General features: G+C 40.8%; 1 protein-coding gene across 6 annotated transcripts in view; it reads left to right on the forward strand.

The window, feature by feature from the left end:
• The window catches only part of ENOX1 (ecto-NOX disulfide-thiol exchanger 1), a 356085-nt gene that overhangs the window by 105680 nt on the left and 225779 nt on the right, over window positions 1-24626 (forward strand). For all 6 annotated transcript variants that reach the window (XM_071448309.1, XM_071448308.1, XM_071448303.1 and 3 more), the window contains exon 3: window positions 7758-7846. The gene's annotated coding sequence lies outside the window, so the exon portion shown is untranslated. The remainder of the gene's footprint in view (window positions 1-7757; window positions 7847-24626) is intronic.

Genomic DNA, 24626 nt, shown 5'->3' on the forward strand with positions numbered 1-24626 from the left:
GGATGGGAAGCTCTGGGAATCAGTCTCCATAGAAATAGGATTTGGGGGATAGCTAGTTACAGAATCATAGAACAGCTCAGATTGGAAGAGACCTTGAAAGATCATCTGTCCAACATTTTGTGGGAAAACAAGCCTAGATGAGATTATCTAGCACCCTGTCCAATTGCATCTGGAAAACCTCCAGAGACAGAAATTCTACCACATGCCTTGGGAGGTTGTTCCAGTGGTTGATCGTTCCCAGAGTAAAAATTTATTTTTTGTATTGAGCTGAAACCTCTCTTAGTACAACTTTCATCCCTTGCCCTTTGTCTTTTCCCTATGTCTCTTTGTAAGGAGAAAGCCTCCATTCTCTTTGTAGCTGCCCTTTAAGTACTGGAATACTGTGGTGAGGTCCCCTGAGCCTTCTCCAGGGTGAAGAGAGGCAATGACTGAATGCAATTTTCATCCAAAGTTTTACAAACAGTTCCACTGAAAGAGAGGAGAGCAAGACAGCTGCAGGAAAGTGAAGGACAAAGACAGTAACTCTAGCCAGTTCTGATGCCTTGAAGTCCCATCCTCCCAGATTTCTCTCCTCAATTTGCAGTTGTTTACACTTCTTGGGCCTGAAGCTGCAGTGGTGTCCTTGGTTCCTGGGCTAGAAAAGGATTATTTTGTCTAAGTAAACTGCGAAGAGAACTTGCTAACACTTTATATGAAGTTCAGAATTATATACAAATGCAGTACAAAATCTGAAAAATATGACAGTTAAAACTTAAGACATCATTTCCTCTTCTATTTTTGGAGGACTTGGAGAGGAACTGGGCATAGAATATCACTGCTGACCTGCAGCTTGTCCAGAACTGCTGTGGTTTGATCCCAGCCAGCAACTAAATACCATACAGCCACCCACTCACCCCATCCCCCAACACCCCTCCCTGTGCGGAGGAGAATTGGGAAAAAAAGTAAAAGTTGTGAGTTGAGATAAGAGCAGTTTAATAAATGAAGTAAGATAAAATTTAATATTAACAATAACAATAATAATGCTGCTAATGATGATAACAGTAGTTATTGAGTAATGAAAAAAGGAGAGAAATAAACCGCAAGAAAAAAAGTGGTGCACAACACAGTTGCTCACAACCAAATGAGCAAATGCCCTGCCCATTTCTGAGCATGATCTTCTATGGTATGAAACATCCCACTGATCAGCTGGGATCATCTGTGCTGGCCATACTCCCTCTCAACTCCTTGATTGGCAGAGCATGGGAATGTGAGCAGTCCTTGACTCAGTGTAAGCACTACTTAGCAGCAATTACAACATCAGTGTGTTATCAGCCTTATTCTCATACCACATCCAAAACACAGCACTGTACCAGCTACTAGGAAGAAAATTAACCCTGCCCTAGCTGAAACCAGGGTAAGGACACAGCTAATAGGCAAATGATGTGGAACACTGGCTGACTCCTGTACTCCTACATGAGGTCAGTAAGCAGGATCCTGAACAAGAGGCTCACAGTTAGGCAGGGCTGCCTGTCTTCCTTTGCTCCCTACCTCTCTGCCTGCCTGCCTTCAGTCCTTGGTAACACCCAGGCTGCTGGCAGCACAGCAAGGAGGCTGGTGAGTATCATTGCGTTAGCCATTATTAAAGGCTGTTAGCATTGTGTGCTGTGACATGTACCTGGTATTTATTACTTTTTCTCTGGGTTGCATGGTATCATCTTGGATGGATGTGAGCCAGTTTTCAAATCCTGCCTTTCCTCTTTCCCTCCCACGTGTTCAAAATCCAGCTGTGTTCAGCAGGTATAAAAGTGCTGACCTAGAGAGTCCATGACAGCCAGCTGCACTCCCCTATTCCCTTTCTCTCCTGTTTCCATCGCTCATTTTTCAAATGAAGCAGTTCGGCTCTTTCTGGTGCTCAAAATGGGAACTGTGCTTCTCAGTGCAGAAACTTTTTGCCCTTGCTGTCAGTCACACAAGGAGTTCATGTGCCACCTGCACCAGTTTAGGAAAAGAATGACTTGTACATGTGCAGGGAGAGCTAGCTAGTCTTTAATTCAGTTTTCAAGCATGTAGTATGTTTTGCTCAAGCAAATAATTAATTCAGTTCACCATTTGAAGTTTGTTAGAGAAGCAGTCTCAGTAAGGCATTGTTCAGGAGCATAAATCCTAGTAAGTCTTTAGAAGTGTAAATTTTGCTGTGGCATCTTCTGATCAGTGAAACAGGTCTTTTACTGTCTGGTCAGCTTTTCTCCATGTCACAGCTGCTTGGGGAAGGGCAAACAGATACATTAGACCTTCCATGAGAATATTCATCTTCCTTACACAGCAAACGTTCCCCGAATTGCTGTTCATTGATAGCTTCACCCCATGGCCACCTTCCCACAACAGGTCCCTGGACTGAGGAGTCACAGTGGCCTCAACAGTACAGAGGAATCACCATCTGAATTGCCCTGTGCAGTAAACATGAGGCTGGGTTTCACTCTTTGGGTGCTGGTGGAGCTGGAGACGAGGTCAGACCTTGTGCTCAGATAGTCAGCAGAGGAAAAGACACCTGTCATGCTCAGAGGGTTCAAAAAGTGGAGCAGCCTATGTACCTGCATTGCAGAAATGTGGGTGAGAAAATACATGATGAAGTGAGGGTGAAATTTGTTGCAGTAAAGAACTGAATAATAAACAGCACCTGTTGCTTCTGTGCTTTTTGACTGTCATATATGAAATGACCAGATCCTTCAGGACACTGTTCATTATTTTATTGCATTTGGCAAAGCTGAGTGTGGAGAAGATGCAACCTAGGGACCTCTGGAAACTGAGGGAGGCATGAGGGGTTGTTGGATTGTTTTTTGGTTTTTTTTCCCTCTGAAAACTTTTTCTTGAAAAGGAAGTAGGACAGACATAAAAGGGAACATTCCCTTCATTGTCGTGACACTGGTGAATTAAGATATCCTGGGAGAAAGAGTCTAAACAAAGGGATATGCTAGAGTGTAATCACACTGTGTGAATTGCAAGTTGATAGCAAAGAGCTGTCTACAAGTAAGCAGCTTCACAACATTTCCATCAGTCCAGGGCACTGAGTATCCCTGCATGCTCGAAGCCAAGTGTTGGCTTGTTTGGGGGCTGGGAATTGCACTGTTGGAAATGATAGGCTGCCAAGCTGTTCTCACAGATACAGGCAATTTTTGCAGTGAGCCAAGAATTAAACTTTATGGCCAAGAGTTAAACCTTATAAACCTGTGTCAAATACCAACCCTTTTGCAGTTCATATGCTGTTTATGCATTTTTGCCATTAAAGAATAAGTCTTATTTGGAAATAGGTCTCAATTTTGAAATCTTTTAAATTTCCCTCTTTACATACTGTTCTTGCACTATAAGAAGGCATCATCTGCTGCTTTTAAAATGTACTCTAAGCAGTAAGACTTGAATAACAAATGCTAGATTAAGCTAATAAACATCTTTAGACCAGTGGGTCATGGCACTGAAACTGCCTTTTCATGAAAGCTCAAAATTCTTCAGCTTTAGAAACCCATGGAAGCACATAAATCACTCAAAATAAACCCACAGAGAAATTACCTCCCCTTCCCCACTGCTGCCCTGCTGTGGGAAAGACCTTTTGCTATCCCTGATTTCCCCCCGGAGTGAAATCACATCCACCATTCAATACAAAATTAATAAAGGTATATAGAGCATGTTGAGCAAACACTGACATATCCCCAATGGTGAATCTACATCCCTCCATTCTGTTTAAAATTAATAAAGGAAGACAAGGCATACAAAACCTACACAGGAGAGTATAAAACCCCTCACACAAAGCCCACCAAGGCTTGGCACTGAGGGCAAGCTTCTGCGCTGGAGTAAGTGGCTCTAAGCGTGAGGCAAATCTTGGGGTGGAAATGCTGGTTCCCTTCCTTGGGCAGGTTCAGGAGGGCTGCCTGGCAGCATGCCCAGTGGATGCTTTGTCACTCAGGAGTGGGAATTGCCTGAGCTATTTGATGTGTTTGCAACGTGGCTGTGACATTCCCTCCTTCCTGCAGGTGATGTGCAGGATAAAAGGTGATGTTTCAATTGAAGTCTTGCTCAGCTGCATCCCACCTTCCACTTGCCTTCTGCCCTTCCCTCTCCCAAAGGCACACTCTGCTGTCATCAGCATGCAGTTATGGGTCTGTAAAAATGTTCTGTGATCTGAACAGCTAGCCAAAGGCTTCATGAGCTGTTGTGATGGACCAGGGACTGCTGGAGCAAGGGATTGAAGATACTCTGAATGTCTGTAGCATTCGCCCCCTTTAGATAATTGCCTGATTTTAGCATAGAAAATGGGTAAGCATCCTCAAGCACTCCTTAGATAATCTGACTCAATGATTATTTGCTTCTCAGGTACCTCTTTATGGACTGGGAGGCCTCCTTAGATAATCTGACTCAATGATTATTTGCTTCTCAGGTACCTCTTTATGGACTGGGAGGCCTGGCATGGAGGTCAGATAGCAGCAAGATTGGCTCCCACAGCTGTCCTACAGAAATTAAATATAATCCCTTATACTCAAAGCAGTTAATAACCTCTTCTTTACCAGCACCTGTTACATCTGTACCCTTCAGAGCTGTGCCAGACCCTCCACAAGTGCCAGCCATTGATTCAGCTGCAGAAACTTCCCACAGCTGATTGTGAGCAGTTGGAAACTGTCAGTTTTCGAAATGTTTATGGCCACACATTACTGAAGAGATGAGCTGTCTTTTGTTGCATGCTGGCTTCAGGTTAAGCTATTTTTTATCACTCTGATGTTTTGTAGACACCGCTGGTTACTCCCAGGTTTGCAGCATCAGCTTCTTCCACCAGTTCATGTGTATTTTATGAGCCCGGAGATGTTTTGGCAGAAAGTGGAGCTGTGCCAAAAAAAGTTGTTCCTGCTTTTCTTCATGCTTGCCTTTTTTTCTGTACTTGCAGCATCTGAAGAAGGGGAATGCTATAGCTGTGGCAAGGAAAAGCTGCCCAAACTGCTTTGTAGAGTGATGGCTCGTATGCATATTTACAACTGTCCAGGAGCAGTGTGTCAACTGTGTGTCTTAGGCTCCTTACCTACCAACTCCTCACACTGCTTCTGAGAGATATTGTGCCAGTCTGTGGTGGCCTGTTGGAGGTCTGCAGATGGTACTTTGGTTGCCACAAAAGTAGGATTTATGTGGGGACTGCCTTGCAAAGACTCCTGAGGTTTTTTCAAGCTTGATGTCCCGTATTAGATCACACCAAGGCAACCCCCTTGTGCCCTGTGGGACAGACCTACAGTGTCCTCCCTCTACCAGCACTTCAGTGGGACTTCAGTGGGTACAAGGCCAAGCTGCTAATCTACAAATTTCAGAAGCACATTTTGCAAGCAATGCCTTTTAGCTAACTTAAAGGTGAACTGCTCATTTGGATGAGGAACTGTGTTAGGTGGGATGAAGTTGTTGCAAGAAAACATCTTCCTTCCAAGAAAATTCCTTTCTGTAGGCGAGTCTTTAGTCATCTTTGCAACCTTTGTCATCCTGTCCTCCCTGGGGAGTTTACTCCGTGACCTTTGCTATTCTACCAAGGCGCCTCATAAATTATTATTCTTTTAAATGGCACTTAGACTGTCGTCGTGACTGCTAGCCTTGAAGATTTGCAGTCTACTCTGTAATTTTGAGGGGGAAAAAATGGTTTAGTGACAGAAGAAATATTGTTCTTCACGATAAAACTACTTTTGTGTTTCATTTTCCACTCAAGTCATTCATATCCCTGTCACTAACCTCATTCAGGTCAAGGGCTTGAGGCAGAGAACGGGCATAATATTTTTGGTCAGACTGATGCATCTGAATATTGCAAACATCTGTAATTTTGAATTGAAATGAACATTGTGTTAAATCCTCAGGCAGATATTATCAAGACATAATAGATTACTGAAGTTTGCATTTCTTTTGGCAATTCAGACCGAGATTCTGTTGACTGGTTATTCCAGACATTAATGAACCTGTTTACACAAAGGGAACTGCTCCTCATGGTTGCAAATTAGATCCTGGATTCTGCAAATTTTGTAGGAAAATCTGTGGGCCAAGTAGTTGAGATAATAATGAAAAAATTAATCAGGCACACATTAAATGTGAAGCATAGAAGAAAACATCTGCAGCACTCGGTGGACATCTGGGTAACATACTTGCAGTGCCGTTTTGCCAGCTTACATCTGGAGTGGTTCATGAGAAGAGAGCAGATGCTAGTGTGAAATAGGTCATCATAGCAGCAGGGCATCCGAACAGAGGCATTTCTTTTTTTTATTCTTGCAGTAACAGCTATTTCTTTTTATTCACACCAATTATGAAATGTTAGCCAAGTATGCAATGTGAATGCATGTATTGTGACAAGCCAGTACTCCTAAAGGGTGTCAAGGTAGAAAAATAACCTAACAAGGAGGCTTCAGAGAAGCCTTTTGCTTTACACACTGAGTATTCTTTAACAGACATAGTGATTATTTTTTTGTTAAGATTATGATCTTTTTTCCTCCATGCTTTATTTTAGTATTTAGTAGAGATTTTACTAAATGCCTTTTAGGTGGCAAATGCCCAGAAGCAAAGATGCTAATTCAGGCGAGTTTCATCAGTCATTTCAAAAGAGAGGTCACACAGATAAGAGAAATGAACAGTACACAGTATGTGAAGCAGTGACATTCAGTGAGCCCTTGTCACTAGCAGCCATTAGCATGGAGGCCTTCTGTTACCTTTTCAGTGCTTTATGTGCTTTTCTTGACCAGGCAGGGAGCCTTCGGAGCACTGTAGCACTTAGTAGCATACAAGTTCTTGTTTCTTTCTTGAATGCTTTATATTTTTAGTACCACTTAGATTATTCTGTGCCCCCTTGTGCATCTAAATTTTAAAGAGAATCGAAGAATGCATAATTCATATCTGTCCCAGAGGTAATGGAATGACTCAATGATATCCGTGAAGGAGATGATTTTAAATTTCATGTCTTATGCAAGAGGTCATATTTATACAAAAAGTGCAAAATTGGTCTCGGGGATACCCAGATAATTATCCTTACAATAATGAGCGTGGATTCCAGGGGGGAGTATCACAGGAAGTTTTAGTGCCTTGTGTGTCACCATCCCTTATTATCACGGAGCCATTGTTGTTGTGATTGAAAATTGATCTCAGGCTATGACTTGTATTTTGACTTGGAATAGCACTTCCAGGAGGTATGAAAAGACAGGTTTGCTTTAATTCTGTTGAAGTATTCATGCAAGATGTGAAGCATTTGTTTACTGCTGAAATTCTTTCCTTCATTTAAGGGAAAAACAATTGTTTATTGATGTTGGGCAGAACCCACCAGTAGATGCTTTGTCACACAGCACAGTTCCACTACACTATTTCTGCTCTCCTTTCCCAAAAGCCTAAAAGTGCCATGGCTAGAAATAAGTGTCTAGTTCTGTGATATGCTATATGTTTGAAAATGCACTTTATGGTCTGTATTACAGACAGTTCAAAGGGAATATAAATTGGTGCAGTATTCTCTCTTTTCTTCTAATCCAGTTCCATATATGCATTGAATTTTTACCCTGAAATATATCTTTAACAGCAACTTACCACTTTGCATTTTATTTAACTTGGACTTTGCTATATTTGTGTAATTGTTATGATCTAGCTTCTCCTGTAGTGTAAAATGTTTAATATCCTCTAAACCAATTCTACTCTGACTTTTAGCATTGTATATCCAAGGAGAGAGCTGATTTTATTTGCTTTTCCTTTCAGAACTTCCTAGTTTTAACTTTACTTTCCACTTTTTGCAGGATTGGCCATGAGAATTTGTAGAGTTTGAAATTTGGAAGTTTGGAAATACTGTGATGGGGCCACTGAGAAGTTACCTTCCTGTGTACAGGTCTGTAAAATGTATTGTGTTCTGACTATTTGTCATGGTTTAGGAACGGTATTCTCCAATTTAGTGTTCCCACTGGAACCACTCCAAGCTCTATGTTGCTCACCCCCTCCTCTCTCCCTGCCTCATTCCCTCCTTCCCTCCCCCTTCCTCTCCTCCATGATGGAATGGTGAGGAGAATGGGAGTCACAAAAGATAAAGATCACAAACTGAGATAAGAACAATTTACTAGAAACAGCAATGAGGTAAGAAAATGAACAGTAACAGCAACAATACTAATGACGGAGTGTGTAGAGAAATAAATCTTCTTGCTGACCCATGGAAACCTCTGACAATACACAGCCACTCCCTCTGCCATGCTAGCCCAGTCCAGAAGCAAGCCCTTCCCCCTGTCCTTGGAAGATGACCTGAGGTGGTACGGGATAACCTCTGGGTCCTAGCCATACCCCATCCTGGCTACTGCAAAAACTAACCTTGCCCTGGCTGGAACCAGGACAGTATTTCAGCATGTAGACCCCTGTGCTGACTTGTTATCTTTTTTATCGTGAATGCCTGTAGCCAAATCTAACTTTATGCTAGAGAAAATGTTGTGAAAAATTCATTTTGTTTCTCACCAGATGCTTAGGACATAACTATTCTGTTACTGTTGTACAGATGTGGAGTAACCCATTCGTCTTTCCTTCGAAGTGAATGATTGCAGTTTATAGAGTTGAACTGCAGAAAGGAATTGGGCCTGTATGTCATTTTCTTCTCACTGCTCTGCCTTTCAGTATGTTTTGGAGCTGCATTACCCTAAAAGGCCTTGCAATCGATTGCTTCCACCCAGGTTGCTCATATGTTAGCAGCTGACCACAGTTACAGCTGTGGATATTTTCAGAAGCACACTTAGCAGACGATCAGCAGAATTACTGAGGCTTTTGGGTCAGGAGGAGCTCAGGTTCACGGAAAGTTTACAAAAATGAAAAAAAAAAGTTTATATTTAAGAGACTGTAAAAAGAGCATAATAATAATGGCCTGACTCCTGTAGTGTCAGCATGGCAAGAAGTGGTGAGAAGCCTGTAGCTAATGCTATGTCCTTGTCAGCTGAAATGATAGTGTGGCCAGCAATCACTCTGATTTAGAGGGTAGAAAACACTCCCCTGCATTTCAATATGTTTTTCTATGCAGCTATATAACAGAGAAAAATTTTATTTCTTACTGCTTTCACAGCTAGTACTGAACAGTATTTTAATAGAAATCTGCCAAGAAAAACCTATGGGAATCAATTCCATCTGGGTGGTCATACCCTGCTATTGGTCACACTTGGGGTCTGTAGGAATTGTATGCCCTAAATAATAGTTTTCAAAAATGTTCATTTTTGAATATACTATATTTCATTTGCTTGGATTACCTTGGCATGCTTTAGGTGTTACTGTTTTCCCTGTTGACTCTGTAGTCACATACTGTTTTATTAGCCTGTAGGAATTCTGCAGGGAAAGCAGCCTGTAAGCCTTAAACAAAGTCAGATGGATTTAGGAGATGAGAGGTATCCAAAACAACTTTTAATTAATTCTTGGAAATTATTATGATAATACCTTTGAAAGCCAACACAGCTCCAAGACACTTTAGAAACTCTTTGAACCTAGATGTAAACCTCACACAAGGGCACAGCTTCTGTAATGAGCGAAAGCCCTACATCAGACTGGTTGAGATACTGCAGATACAAATCTGATAATGCTGCCTTGGGCCTGTGTTGAGTGAAAGCTCTGTGTTCAAAAATAAGCAGCCTTTCACTGTAATTGAACAACTGTTGAATGATCTGTGTCATCTTAAGGCTTTGACTGCACTGCTTCTTTCTTTAATGATGATACCCCTTCAGGCAAAATTTGTGGTTTTCTTAGACAGGGGGTGGGGAGAAAGAAGTGCAAAACACTGGAAGACATTTGGGTAAAGGGAGAAATCTAGTTGCAGTTGGCATTTGCTAGAACTTTACTAGTGGCAACAGCAGTTTTATGAAATCTTCCTTTCCAGACCTGTCTATGAGTGTTGTTTGAATCATGCCTCACCTAAGGCTTCCAAAAGTTACTGCTAAAATTGCCAAAGCAAAGTGAGGTTGGGCCTGTGTCTTAATAATGTGATACAAATGCAATCAACAGCTGCCATGTGGAGAATTTTAGGCAAGTCATTTGTCTAAAACACATTTTAAATTTTCCTTGTTCAGCAGTCTAGTTCTTGGAAATTTGTGATGTACATACAAATTAGTATTGTGCCATTTAAAAAGAGGATAAATATGATACTCATTTGATATATGTACATGTTAGATGTATGTATATTAAGAGGCATAAAGTAGTTGGGTAAGGATATGCTGTACCCTCATTAAAAAGCAGAAGCAAAGGGAAAACAATTAAATTAAAAGGCAAGACAGTTCTACTGAAAAGGACATAGAAAGTGTAATTTCCCCTTGGAAAGTATTGCCCCAAGGTGTTATCAAAAGGTATTGCCAGAAATAGATATTTACATTAATGAGAATGCCGTCACAGATACATTTTTCATATTTTACCTTTATAAAGAAGTTACAGTGGTTACACAGCAGTGGCAGAAGGCTGAACTCACTGATCCTCAACGTGGGGTCTGGGTGAAGTTTCTTCTCCAACTGTTTGGGTATCTCTTGTACCACTTCTTTGCATTGTCTGGTAATGATGTTGAATGGAAACAGGACAGTGATCTAGCTAAATAATTAGTTTAACCTCAGTCAGCTATTTCCATTTATCCCATGTCTTTCACTGCAAATTTCAAGGGGTTTTTTTGTCATTTGTAAGTATCTCCTCCTCTTGTTTTCTTAATCTCTTGTTTATTTCCTGCATATGATCCCTCAACTCATTTGCCAGAGAGGCCTCTTTTTTCCTGAGATCTTTATTACTTGTTCTTGCTTTGTTGGAGATTTATTAATGTATTGCTCGAGTTTCTAAGGTTTTCTGTTGGGGTCACTAAATACCTCTTGGGTGTCCTCAGACTTTTGCCCTTGACACTCCTGTGGTGAAACAAGTATGGTTTGGTTTTACAGGGAGCAGAGAAAAACAAAGGTTGTGAAAACAGTTCATGGCCAGCCACCACATGGGATGAGGAGGCTCTGACTCCTGGGGCTGGCCTCCTCTGCCCTGTCCTCCTGTTACAACTTCCTGGGCACACAGTCAGCATGGGCTGGCTCCTGGGGGAGTTTCCTGGAGGGAGCACTCCTCTGTTGTCTTGCTGCTTCTCAAGTGAAGAATTCACGACTGGCGAAACACAAATTTGTCAAAAAACACGGGAGGGAAAGGGAGAAGGGAGAGGAATAGTCTAGGGAGGACACTTTTCTACTGTAGCTGTAATCATGGCAACTGTACCTTTGATCTCCATACCGGTGCTGTGCATGGACCTGCTGCTGCACTGGATAAAAATGCAGAAAGGCCAGAAAGGCCAGATTCTCTGTGCCACCAGGCTTTGCCAGAAAGGCCAAACTCTCTGTGCCACCAGGCTTTGCTCAGGGCTCAGCTGTCCCACCAGACTCTCCAATGGAGGGTTGCAATGAGAAAGCAGAGGGAGCTGGTGCACAAACCAGGACTGTGAAGGAGCACGGTTGTCTTTGTGCATCTTATATGTAAATTACCTGGCTACAAAGAGACAGGAAGGAAAGGAGATGTTACTGCCTGGAAATATGCTATGTGTGCATTTGATGGGTATATTTGAATTATTGAAAAGATGGAAACAAAATAGTTTGGTAGCTGGAGAAAATCTGTAAGCTAGATGCTTGAAGGAAGATAAAATGGGAAGGTGGGGGAAGTGAAAGCTGTCATGGAGGCAGAATTGTATTTTATTAGAACAGAAATCCAAACAAGACTGTGATTTTGTAGACTATTGTGTCCAAATAATGAGTCTTATGTGCAAACTAATTACAAACACAATGAGCTGGTGCAAGGACTTGAGCAAATCTTGTAAGGAGTACCTGGGGGAGCTGGGGATGTTTGTCTGAAAAAAAGAGGCTTGGGGAATACCTTATCACTCTATGACTGCCTGTAAGGAGGGTGTGGTGAGGTGGGAGTTTGTCTCTTCTCCCACATAACAAGCAGTGAGGTAAGAGGAAACAGCCTCAAGTTGCACCAGGGAAGGTTTAGATTGGATATTAAGAAAAATTTCTTCACAGAAAGGATTAAAACAGCACTGAAACAGGCTGTCCAGGGACATGGAGGAGTCAGCATTCCTGGAAGTGTCCAAAAAACATGGGCATGTGGCACTCAGGACACGGTGGGGAATGTGGCCATGCTGGGCTAACAGTTGGACTTGATGGTCTTGGAAGCCTTTTCCAGCCTCAACAATTCAGTGATTTTATATGCATTTTTAACTTTCATTTTTGAATGGTGGCTCAGAGTGTCTTTTACCATCCAGCTCTGATTTTTTGTTGCCCACAGCAAGCCACAGAACAAGTTCTTATGAGAAAATCTAGAATGGCAGTGTGCTCACCTGAGTAAGAGCTGTGGCCAGAGGAACTGCAAGAGATTGAAATTCATATGTATGCAAGGAAAACAAACCAGCAACCAACCCAGACAGCAGATTGATCTTCTGCTGGATTTTATGTTTTCAGTTCTTTTCAAGGTATCTCTAGGAATGGTTGCAAATACCTCCTCTGCTGGACGAACAGTCCAGAAACATCCTTAAATACTTCCCTGTTGTTTAATTATAGCTGCTACCCAGAAGAATGGGAAACCAGTTGAGAGACTCCTGCAAACTAAGCAAAGTTTTCAAAGGCTCAGATTAGGAGTAAGGCTCTTTACTTGCCTCACTTTGGTGCCATCATCTTCTGCTTCAATGTGGCACTTGGGTGATAATCTTTGCTGATCTTAATTCCTGAGGCAAAACATAAAAAGAAGGGATACCTTTAGTGTCAATAGTCAAGAACACCTTAGGGACACCAAAGATAATTCGGCTCATTTGCTTTCACTACCAGCAAGAATTGTCTAGATCATCACAGATAGATGTTTATCCAATCTTCCAGTGAGGAATTTTTCAGTGCCACCCCATGTCGTCTTTTCCAGACCTACACAACACTTGGGAATTTCTAAAATCCACATTATGCTCTATTTGCTCCATAGGGAGTATTTTGGTGTCTTATTTATAGTGAAGCTAGAGAACAGTCGAATGTAACTTTCTTTATGGTAATCTTTCAAATATTAGACGGGAAAATTACTTGGCATTGTAGCTGATTTAAGTTGTTAATCTATTTTTTTGGAATAAGCAATTGCAGATCTTACAGGTCCCATTTAAAATACTTTTTCCTATCTTCACCTTCCATGTGTTGCTAAATTCTTGATACAAGTGCCAGCATTAAGAAGCTGAATCTAGTCAATATGACTTCCAGATAATACAAATTATGTAAAATAAGCCCAGAATTTAAAAGTTCAATAAATATTATGGAGCTACACACTCAGTCAAAATGACCCCAATCCATATTATGCCTCAGCTGTGTGTGAGTGGAGTCACTGCTAGTGCCTTCTCTCTCTTCCATCAGTTAAGCTCTCTCAGTGTGATACTGGGTAATGGATGGCACTGTTGGAGAAGCACTAAGTGAGCAACTGATGGCTCTCAGCATATGGATAATGGCACATCTTGCACCTTTTCATTGCCCACATTCTGCCTGCACATAGATAGCTGAACAATAGATGAGGTGAAATGGTGGCCGTAGAGCATTGCAGAAACAATAATTGTCCATTAGGTCCCTCTAAAAGAAAGGCAGCAAAGAACTGCTATGTTTTTTATCCCTAAGGCCCTGAGAAGAATCAATCACATGTCATGAATAGTAATAATAATAGAAGAGGGAGGACAGCTGTTCAACTGAACACCGTCAGTATTGACACCTTCCAGGAGGAGTAATCCCCTTGACCGAAGCAGGTGTCACAATAAGATAAAAGTCATAGGCTACAGCTCCAGTGAGAGTCTGTTGCCATATACAGAAAGACATGAATTGATTTCACTTCTGAAAGGCAGTTAAAACATCTTCTCCAGCTGAGAGGAGAAATATGCTGTCACCACTGTTCAAGTCTCCAGAAACAGCAGTGAAATTTGAAGAGATAGTACTTAAAAAACAAGGATTTTTCATATGGCCAAGCACCAACCAAAATGAAAATTTTTCCTGCTTTTCAGCTAAAGTATGAAAAAAGGCTACTTGTTCAAATAGTAAACATTAAAGGATTTTTAAAATTAGTTTACATGAGAGCAAATCATAGAATCATTCAGTTTGAAAAAGACCTTTAAGATCATCTCCAACCTTACCCCAGCACTTCTGAGTCCACCACTAAATCATGTCCCTAAGTGCCACATCTACACATCTTTTAAGTACTCCAGGGATGGTAACTCCACCGTTTTCCCTGGGGAACATATTCCAATATTTGACAACTCTTCTAATGAAGGAATTTCCTCTAATATAGAAGCTAAACCTCCCCGGTTGCAACTTGAGGCCATTTCCTCTTGTCCTGTCACTTGTTATTTGGGAGAAGAGGTTGACCCCACCTCAGAGCAACCTCCTTTCAGGCAGCTGGAGAGAGCAATAAGATCTCCCTGAGCCTCCTCCAGGTTAAACAACCCCAGCTCCCTCAGGCCACTCCTCTTAAGACTTGGGCTCTAGACCCTTCACCATCTTCCTTGCTCTTCTCTGGATGTGCACCAGCTCTTGATGGGTCCAGAACTGAACACAGCCCTTGAGGTGTGGCCTCAACTGTGCTGAGTGCAGGGGGATGGTCACTACCCTAATCCTACATGCCACATAATTTCTGAATGATGGTGAGTTTGATCCTGCAATTAATATATGCACAATGTTATCAGCATTATTTCAGTTCCTTTTTGTCAACCTTGTAAAAACTCTTCAACACCAGCTTAATTTAGGACCAAGCTTTGTTCATCTTCAGAACTCAAAGCTGAGCAGAGTCAAATCAGTATCATAAGGAATACTAAGGCAAAGTCTTGATTTTGGTAAAGTTCCAGCCTTCTTTCTAGGCTGAAGTGTAGCACATACAGCACTTCTGGGATTGAGAATCCCAAGGTATTCTGCTCCAGAATGACTCAATTCTAGGCTCAGTAATCCCTTCAGAAAAGGGAAAATACAGAGGAAGTGACTACTAGATGCCACAAGTTAAAAAACTAATGAGAATCAAAACGCAAAACTTAAAAGAAACCATGTCAACCTTAATTGATTATATGGAAGAAATTTCCTAAAAATTGCTGTAGGCAACCATTCAGGAAAGAATGTGTTCCTACTTAATATCATTGATTCCACGTTCAGAAAAAAACCCCAGAAGACCACTGAATAGTGAGTTCAAGAAGTGTTATGAGAATCTGAGGAATCTTGACCAACTTTGCTCAAACACCAGAAACGAAAGTAGAAAGATGAAAGAATATCTAGGGTCAAGCTACTCTTTAACTCTGGGCCTTCAGAACACTATTAAAAATTTACCAAGGAAAAGGTAATACATACTATTGCTCAAAATATCCTAGAACAAACAAAAGAAATGTTCTTCATCTAAGTAGCTGCAGGTTATTTTCCTAGAACTATCCTAGAAAATTAGGAAGTAGCTTGAGGGTCCTGCAGCTGTATCCCTTGTACTGACACTTCCCATTAGAACTGTGGCTGACCCATTTCTGAGGGCCTCCACTGATGGAGATTCTCTGAGCAATTCATTCCAATGCCTAACTTTCCTTACAACTAGAAAAATGCTTTTTTTTCTTTTCTTAACTTGGGAGTTACTTCTCTCCTACCTGCAGTGAAGAGGAATAGGTTATTCCTTTTGTTCTTGCAACCGTATTTGAAATTTTCAGTGTGTTTTGTCATGTTTTGCCTTCTTTGCATTAATCAACAAACTATTCCTTCAATTTTTTTGTCATGTTTTTAAGAGTAATCACTGTCAGTTGATTACATCCTCCTTAAAATGTGGCATCCAACACTTCACCTAAGGTTCTGGTTATGAACTCTTTCCAAAACAAAGTAATAAAGGAAAATTCCCTCTTGTGTCTTGTAGATAACATGCTCCTTTATGTTTCTAATATGGTATTCATACATATGTGACAGTGACTATTGAAGCTTGTGATCTACTGGCTAACCTCAGGTCTTGCATAGCAGGAGAAACCTATTTGGTTATTTCCCACTGAGTGTTTGCTCAGTTAACTGTTTCTGACCTCACCTCCCAAAGTTAATTACCAGCAGCTCTAAGATTTTCTCAGTCAGTGATATATGTATTCTAGGGTGAAATTTGTAAGGCCTAGACAATTTGAAAAAATTTAGCTTCTCTCAGTTCTTTCCAATCTAATTTTTTCCTATTATGAACTGAATTTCCATTCCTTTTGTCTTCAGTGTTCACTTTTGTGGCTCTCTGATCCTGCAAATAGCTTTTCCTCCTGCTGTGTGGCAAACCAACTCTCTTCTCCCTCTTGCTAATAGTGGTTTCTTACTATTGCACTTAGTGGTTTTCTTAGGAAGCTTTGCTACCTTTACAGCCCCCAAAAAAATTACACAAAATGTTACACAGACTAGATGAAGGGCATTGAAAGACAATTTTCATAATATGGGACTTCACAGAGACACTAGAATTACAAGAGCAGTTGAAGGTAGTTATGGCAGTATTGACAGGTTGCACTCAGATGTCCCTATTCTTACAGTCTCAGAGAAAACCTGACCTGATCTGATTGAAACAAGAACCAGCACTAAAGAGAATAAAAGAAAATATTTCAGAGGGACCAAGGATGTTGAATGCAAAGGTCAAGTATTAAATCTAGGAGAGGGCTGATTAAAATATGGCACCCTGTTTGTAAAATTGACTGATATCATGTGTTTTGCTTAAAGGAGACCTAATTGCTTCATAATGCCATTCTTTAATGTTTTAGGGACACTAATTCACTTTAGTTAATAATGATGTTCTGTGTTCCTATCAGTCCATGAAAAAATCCTGAGTATTGCTCTCTTCACCCAGCTTTTTTACTCTTTTGAGGTGACAAGGAAACAAGGGGAGAAGAGATGGTTACAGAGTAACAGGTTAAGGACATAGTTCTTATGCCGTTGCCCAGTGTTCCTTTCTTTTTGTGGGCTTTTTTGGTGGTTTTTTGTTTGTTTGTTTTGGGGTTTTTTTGTTTTGTTTTGTTTTGTTTTTTTGGGATTTTTTTTGGAGAGTTGTGTGAGCTATTCAGCAATATTTCTAGCAATATTTCTGAAATCCTGGCCAAAGTTCTGCAGACCAGCTCCTGTCAGGCTCCTGTGTCTGTCACACTTGAGTGAGATCAATCAAATGCCCTATCTGTTCCCAATGAAGTGTAAATATACAGAGAGATCTGGTTGTTCTCTTGTTCTGGGGCATGAAGCATTTTGAACCTCTGATCTTTCTATAATCCTTCCAGGAACATTCCTCTTTAATGCTAGAGGCCTTTGCCTCCAGATTTTGTGATGGTCACTCCTGCAAGCCTTCCACCATTAATGCATCTTTGATTTTTCCACCTCCATAGCTCTGTGTATAGGTTGAAGTGAGTTGGGATTTCTATCCGGGAGGTTTGTCTCTGTCAAGAGCCATGCAGTCAGCAGGCAACTTGCAGTGCCACAGGATGGGCTTTCAGAAAAAAAGTCAATGTTTGATAGCCAAATGCAATATAGTATTTTAAGGTCTTCAAGTAGTAAATAATCTCCACAAGTCAACATGGATGTCCTTTATGACAGCATGTTGTTTCTTTGGAGGTGTTTCACTGCATATTCTGAAGATTCACTTGACTGCTGATAGTCTCACCACTGAACGCATGATGTGCTTAGGGCAGTGGGGCCTAAATCAAAGTAGAGGGTCTTAACTTAGCAGCTTCTGGCTCATTCAGAGGCTTTTCCTCACTTCCTAGTTCTCCACTTGTACTCCACTCCGCAGAATTTCCCCCAAAGTGAAATCTTTGGTTTATATTTCAGTCTACCAGGATTCAGGTGCTCAGTGAGAGCCCATAGGCCTATGGCTAAGGGCTTACCTCTACACAGTGGAGGAGTTCCCTCTGTCCATTTTCCAAGCCAACCAGAAGCTGTGTAGCACAGTTAGCAAGATGCTGAGTGCAAGCTCATAAATTGCCATGATTGGCAGTGTTCATTAGCTCTGACTCATCGCAGTCAGCTTGGCCTCAGCACTGCTGGTGAGGTTATGTGGCTTCCAGTTGTCTCCAACCCAGAACAGAACAAACACTCATTGGGCTGGTGTCCTCACCTGCACCATGCTGTGGTAGACTTTGCACAACATTTAGAGCACCACAGAGGCCTGGAAACAGAGTACTCTGTGAGCAGAGAAGAAGCCTCCTTCAATGGATTGATATCCCCTGTCCCTTAAAAGTCCTGCCTCAGTTTACCAGCTATTCCTCAGGTCCCCATGGGCGAGGGGCAGCCCGTGCTGTGAAGGTGCATTGGTGCCAGCTGGCAGGGCTGCCCACACCTGCCCATCCCATCAGCTGCTCCCAGGCACAGCTCACCTTGGCTGCTCTGCCTGCCTCCCTCTCCCTAGGCAGCAATTTGTGTGCACCTTCACCATCCGGCTGCTGGTTTTCATTAAACTTCCAGTAATGAAATTACCTCTTCTGACTTCTCTCCAACTTTTATACTGGCTCAAAAATGGGTTCAGATTTGCTACTGCCCCTGTTCTGCCAGAAAAGGTGTAATAGATGGACAGGCAGAGGTTCGGTTAAAAATAACCGCAGTGAACGGGAATCAGACTTGCTCTTTGCGCTTAGGCTGCATTTTTATATTATTTCGATACTGTATTGCACAGATCTGATCTGGGAGCATACTGCCTTCCAGCTCTCATTTCCACACTCATCACCAGAGGCTGCCCTCCCTGTGGCAGAGCTTAAGGGCTCAGCAGATTCTTTGTAAGTGGGAACTGAGAAATGATTCATGTTAAAAGAACCATTTTTTAAATAATTTTTTTTAATGACCCTGGTATGGTTTTGGGTATAGCCAGGCAAATGATTGAACTGAGGCAGTTGGGGGGATGAGGTGGAGGGGAGAATGGGTCAGAAACAAGGGCCTGTGCTGCTCACCAACATCGAGAGCCTTATATCCTTCAATGCAGAGCTGTTACCAGAGGCAATACCATGTGGCTTAGTCCCCTTATTTCTTGTTTTGTCTCCACAGTGTGGTGGCTTATAGGAGCCAGTCCCAGGAGAGAAATTGAACAATAAAAAGTGAATTTGTAAACTGGTGGAAATGTTATACTAGAAAATTGAAAATTTTGCATGTGCTTGATGTCTTGATGTTCTTCTGTATTTGTGACATCTCTGCTTTTTATGACTGCATGATCTCTCTGGTACTTTGTTGTTCATATTACTGGTTCAGTATGGGAGATGACCAAAATTTTTCTCTTTAGCTCTTCCAAGAGCTAAAGAACAGTGAGATAAAGAACAAAAACGTTTGATCTCAATAAGATTTAACTGTGTTATGGTCTGTAGCTGAGTCAATTACTTTGGGTATCAATAGTATGACAAAAAATTCAAGGCCACTTTGGCTTGGCTGTGGAAAATGACAAGTATAATGAGGAACATAAGTCCCATTGCCTTCATGTTTGTTTTGTTTTCCTTAATGGAAAGAGTTGACTGATGTGACTGGAGCATTTTGCCCTTGGGATTATTACTAGCTTCTTAATCAAGGAAATCTGAGTAATTTGATTATGTTGCCAACTCTTCTCTGGTCCCCACTCCAGCTGAGACAGGTTATAGATAGGACAAGATTTGAAACGACAATCCTTTCCAAAGCATTGTTTGTTGAAGAAGCAAAGAGCCATTACTGCTTTAAGAGAATCTGTCACCTTGTCCTCTAGAAGAAAGGCAACAACAATCTTTTCCAATAATGCACCTGTTATCTCCCTCCTGGAATTTATCAGGCAAGAAACATATTGATCCAATTTGCAGGTTGCAGCCTGCAGTTCTCTAAACATGTCCAAACCCCTGGCACCTGATGATGGCCAGAACTTAGTCTGAATTTAGTTTGCAGACATGTACCTACCCACCCTGCTTTTTCCCTTGTGGATTGCTGTTCTTTTTACAATCCAAGCAACCTAAAGTAGAAGAAAATTCCTTTGTTTAAACTCATTAATTTTAACTCAGTTTTTTAGGAAATTCTCTACAGTGTTTTTCTCCATGATTTCTCACCAGCTGTGAATTTGGAGCAAAAAATAGTGCATGGAAGTGTTTATATCTAAGCAAAATATGTTTAATTTGAGTTGAAAAAAATCTAGAAACATTCTTTTTCTATTTATTATTTATAAATTGTTGTCATTTCTTAATGAAGACAATATTTTGTTTGCATAGAACTGGCACTTCAGTTTTAATCTCTGGGCCTGTTCTTTAGGATTGCCTTTTAAGATAACAGACACGTTACACTTTTCAGAAAACACGTAATGATTCACTGTGCTTTACCCATCATTATCAAACAAAAATGAATGTGAAATCATTCATTTTCTGATCGATTTAGAGTGTGACAGATAAATCTTCCTTGTTTGTTGAAAACCACTTACAGAGGCTACTATGGCAACAAAATTAATGACAAAGAAGGAAGCTGTTAATTAATTGTTCAGGCTGACTAGAATAAGAAAATCCTGAATTTTTGCTGCATCCATGTACTACCATCCAAATCACTCTTGGTTATTTATTTCAAGAGCTAGTCTGTCTTTTTACTGTACTGGAAAAAGAAAGACTTTCATGATAATAGAATTGAAAGGGCACATGGACTTCATTAGCCTTCCCCCCGTGATCCTGTTGGACATGATCACTGAAGTTTGGGTCATGCTCACAACAATCCCCTCAGCTGCTGATAATTTGAGGAATAAAGCTGATAATGCCTTTAGGCCACTAAGGACATAAACAAATAGGAGTAGTCCATGCATCGAGAGGTTTACAGTCCACAAACCTGATACATGCCAACCAAAAAGTAATACGTTGGAATGCTGGCAAAAAAGGTATTTCCAATTGCTTTTTGAAATAGTCCTGGGATGCTACCAGAGAAATTATGTTGATGTGTGTTAGTAGGTATGAGATGAGCTGAGGAATATGTGATCTCCTCAGGAAGAGAGGAAGAACTCTTGGGACGCCTGTAGGCAGTTAAGTATATGAGCTAGAGCAGTTTCCTTACTACTAAAGTTTGCATATTATGCTCTGTAAAGCAGGATTGATATGTTTTATACAACAGGAGGATCAACCAACAAACTGATTTGAGGCATAACTTACGGAGAGACTGATCCATTTTTCTTTCCGAAATAAATAACAGTTTGAGAAAATAAATACATCTCTATAGAGAGTTCAGAGCACAAGAAGTTTAGGCACTGTCCATTTTTGTATTTATTTAACTGAAAGAGCTGGTCATATGGTGGAAATGCAGATGGCCAGAACCTTGTAAGGTCTATTGCTATACGGCCAAAACTCTGCTTTTCCAGAGAATTTTGAGAGATGGGTAAGGTGTCTGCTGTTTGAAGTGGCATGAGGAGATATCATGTAACAACAGGATGCTCCTTCTCCCTTCCTGTTTGGCATTGTTTACTTTCTTGTCAGCTTTCCAGACACATGACAATTGACCTTCTAAAGTATCACATCTATGGAATTAGAAGCTTATGAAATATGAACTGGAGAACCACAGAGTACCCACTTTGAATTCCACAATGAAATTCCTTCAGCAGATGATTCTTTTACACAAAGGCAACAATTTTGCCTCCAAATAAATTAGGAACAAGCTTCTAAAGCTGTGACAGGAATCAAAAGTAGTGATTGAACAACTGAGAAGCATTTGCTTTTCTGTAATATTCCTTCAATAAAGAGCTAAAACCAGATTACTGAAACAAAAGAATAAACCCAAATGCTGCTTACAGCAGTATATTACATTTTTCTCCTGGTGGAACCCATGGGGTTGTTATTCTAGGGGCTCTTTCCCCACTAGGTTACATAATTTCTCTGTAAGATCAAAAGGTTACACTATAAAACAGAAGTGCTGTGAGTAAGCATTTCCAAAAAAAGGTGCTGGTGGCTGCTCACAAGCAGTGTAGAAGTGTGCTCCATAGAAACAGGTAGGTTTGCAACACTGTGAGCCTTGTCTTCTTCTCACAGCCATATATTTGTACACATATATATACACAGCAGGAGGGTTACCTGCTGTGCAGGACATGATTGTGGTTTTCTTGGACAAAACTCTAATTTGTGTCATGTGGCTAAGAGGGCTTTGTGGGTACATGTGATGATGGCTGTAAGCAATGTCTGATAAGAGGCGATGTTCCCTTACTTGAAAGTAGCCATTAGAATATTTCTTCCCTTCTCTTATTCTAGTGTTTACAAATCTTAGCTGATTCTCTGCTAGCTAAGGAGGGGAAGAGGAAAAAGCCTCAATGCAAATAACCACAGGGGGATTCTTTTTCAGTCAATAATAAAGATATCAAAGGCCATCCTGTTTTCCAGGCACTTTTCTGTTTCTGCCACCTATGATATCTACTCCAAACATGGTGCCATCAGTCAGCTACGGTGTGGTGGATTCATGAATATTTACCAATTTGCAAATTATGCGTGGAGAGCTCTTAGCATAGCTGTTTCTTTGTCTTTCTGCTTTTCTTCCTTCACTAATGATTTAAAATGTTTACATGCCTAGCATCAGAGGCTGTATTCTATGCTTGCCGTTTGCCTTTGTACACCAATTAGGTCTTTGTAATTTAAATGATGTTTTATTTGTTGATTTGGAAGCATCCTTGTTGGTAGAATGAGGTTTTCTTCATCCTGCAACTGTTCTTTGATATAATGATTTATTAAGGTACTAGAAGAAATATTGATCCTGCTAATAGCTTCTGCTTTGCCACAGAATGCCTTACATTTTACTTGCTGAAAGGGCCATATTCCTTTCCTCTTCATCTGATTGACCATAAATGCTTTGGCCTTTCCCCAGCAATTATCAAAGCAGTGGGTAAAAGTCAAGTATTTATAGACTAATTAGAGAATTCAGCATGTCTAAATGTGTACTTTACATAGCACAAAGAGTTAGAGGACAGCACTTTGAAATTAGGGAGTGGGTTCATGCTGCTCAAAAAGGAATTAGCAAATTCAGAGGAGTTATATATTTATTATCGATTAGGACGATCTTTCTGGGAATTGCTATGTGGAATTATGTGCTGGGCCTGTGATTTATTAATGGCATTTATGCTTACATTACATTGGTATTTTCACTATATTCTCTGTCATCTATTCTAACCTCCTCTTTCTTGAGAAAGCTTTCTAAGGTTAATGCCTGCAAGGTGGAGGGGAAGGCATCAATTTTGTAATCCATCTGGAGCTGATTCCTTTTGTAGGTCCTTTTGACCACCTAGGAAAATGCATTATTTCTGTAGTAACTACAAATGCTGAAAGGGAATAGGGAACAGCTCCATGGAAAATATGGGACAAGGCTTTTAAGGGTTCAGCAAAATGAAGCCAAATGGAGGTGGAGGTGACCTGATCAGCTGTGGATTAGTGTCTCCATTAGGCTGCTTAAGGTTGTGGATACAGCATTACAAAAAACAGTTTCCTATATTTAATCTTATTGGGACATTCTGTTTTATCCCATTTTGCCCTGTTGGGTCATCTGTAGACTTGTGTTGCAAACTTATAATAGTTAGTGAAAACATATTGATAGAGACATGTTAATTTTTATGCTTCACAGTTAGAGCTAATTTCTGGCTATTTCAGGATCAGGAAGACTTTGCCTGTAGGGGGAACACTACAAAAAATCTTTTTTTGTAGTCCTTTAAAAAATTTCCTCCAGTGAAGACTGCTGAAAACAGAACACAAAACAAATTTTGCTGCTGTTCATAAATGTCACTTGCTCCTGTGCAATTACATACTCCTGAAACTCCGGTTGGAAAGCACAGAGTAGAAGAGTATTTTTGCCTTGCGTTAAGATCTGTATCTTGAAATATGCATGTGTTAGTCTGTTCAAGGTTTGTTTTGAGTTAACATTTTTGTGTTTTATTTTGCTAAGTGTGAGCACTGTTGCTAGTGAAGCTGTCACATAGGTGAGAGGACTTTTGTCACCTACATGAGAGCTAGTCACCGTGCATAGCCAGTGGAGACAAACAGGCATTTCTAGGACAAGAATCATCTCAGCTTTAAATAGACAGGCAAAATAAATCAGATTCATCACACCCTGGAAGTGTTTCTCTCTGGTAATGGTGACGGGAGCTGTGAGTGACTAGCTCAGAGGGAGGTGTCCACAGATCACTGAGATGAACCCATCCTGCTGTGGTATGTGGGATGAGTTACCCCTGTGAGTCCCCAAAGGAAGGAATATATTGCTGAGAAAGTCTGGATAGCATACTCAAACTCAATCCAAATATAACAATAAGGAATGTTTAAATTCAAGAATAAGGAAATATACTGAGCTTGTTCTGAGAATGTTGCTTAATGATATACAAATAATCACTCGGATTGCAGTGTTTGAAATGAGTGTGGTTTATGATCTAATGTCTAAAGATCATTAACCGACATCTGCTAGTTTCTGGAAACAGTGCTGAAAAAAGCCCCAAATATAAACTCCTTCAGTTAAATTGCCCTTTTTATATGCTGTAAGTAATGGGGAGAGAACCGTAGGGAAGTCTGGAAGTGCTGCCCACATTCGGGTAAAATGAGTTTATTCTCTGCCATTCAGAATTGACATGGAAAGATTACTTTGTTTCCCTTGTAAGAGAAAAAATAGTTGTTTTTCTTTGCTTACTTCCTTTATTTTAAATGGGCTCAGGCAGCCATGAAGGCTTTTAGACAGGACATTTGGCCT

The sequence above is a fragment of the Agelaius tricolor genome, unplaced genomic scaffold, assembly GCF_023055355.1.
Source record: "Agelaius tricolor isolate 1412-34295 unplaced genomic scaffold, bAgeTri1.0.p SCAF_26, whole genome shotgun sequence".
NCBI lineage: Eukaryota > Metazoa > Chordata > Aves > Passeriformes > Icteridae > Agelaius > Agelaius tricolor.